Raw genomic sequence first — 1284 nt, 5'->3', positions numbered from 1 at the left:
TCTCCTTCCCGCCAACCACTTCCCTGGAAGACGGGGCACCATAGGAGCGAGGCGAAAACCTGCATTTTCACGGGTTGTGGATGGGATTTTGCCGCGCCCCTCAAATTCTTTTACGGGTCGGATGCGTTTGTGGGGTCTGGTCGGGCAACATTTTCTGCACCGGCCCGTATTTTGGTGGTCATTTTGCGGATCGCGGCTTTATATGGGGTCCACTAGAGATGCTCTTAGGTGTGGGACTATGGAAAGGCGTCAATCGACCGGTAAAAGTTGTGGGTTTCTCCAATTAGGGCGTCTTAGGTAGGTTTCCAAAGTCCATCACTTCGGCTTCCAGCGGTAATGACAATGACGATCAATAAGTCTTCTCCGACTGCGTGCCGTTGGTGGTGGCAACTGCATCAATCCGATCAATAAGGTCCCCTCGAGTCTACCATTTTGACGGTGTCGTCTATCGCGGTGTCGATGGCTCGATGATGTTTTTTTCCTAACAACTGTTATTACCGATGAGGTTATGGTCTGCTAGGTTTGTTTGCGTGGTGGAGATGGCTTCCTGTTGCAGTTTCATCTTTTGGCCTCATGATTGTTGCGGCCTCAGTTTAAGGCTTGAATAATGGAGGCTTGGATATGCAGCTCCTCCAACGGTGAGGGTTTCTTCTCGAGGACATTGGTCTAGCAGGACCAAGGCTCTGATGACTTCCCTTTCTCGATCAACTATGGCAGGCTGGTTTCGGCTATGGAGCAGCATGCGATGGCACACCGTGAACATGTTCAGGATGATGAAGATTGTGTTTTGTGACTAGAGAAATTGAGTAATATGATTTTAATATTTTGGTTCATTTGATTGAACTAAAGAGGGTCAGAGGGTACCCTGAGGTCATTGATTTGCATCCGCAGTAGTGCAGTAAAATGGTTTTGCAAACTTATTTAAATATGCGGAAAAACACTTCCATGCATATTACACACGTTAACGTGTGGGAGAATGGTGGCCAGCCAATATGACCACGTGGTGCATGCTGGTTGGCCGCGGTGAGAAACTTTTTGATTTTCTTTTTGGAGATTATTTTGAAAGATGGAAATGAGACTTTTTTTAGAATAGTCTTTTAGGCCCTTTCTTGTTTTTGAGATGGATGTGATGTCCATGTTTTTGTTTGAGATTTTTTTTGGTAGATGGAAGTTTTTCCTTTTTCTATTTGAGTAAAGTTTTTTAGGATGTGATGTCCACATGATATGAGATTTTTTTAAATTTGAGATAAAGTTGAGTATTTTTTTTAGAATAACAGATCATGT

Source organism: Triticum aestivum, chromosome 2B (genome assembly GCF_018294505.1).
Source record: "Triticum aestivum cultivar Chinese Spring chromosome 2B, IWGSC CS RefSeq v2.1, whole genome shotgun sequence".
Classification (NCBI taxonomy): Eukaryota; Viridiplantae; Streptophyta; class Magnoliopsida; order Poales; family Poaceae; genus Triticum; species Triticum aestivum.
The sequence above is the reverse complement of the archived record's forward strand: the minus strand, read 5'-3'. Positions refer to the sequence as shown.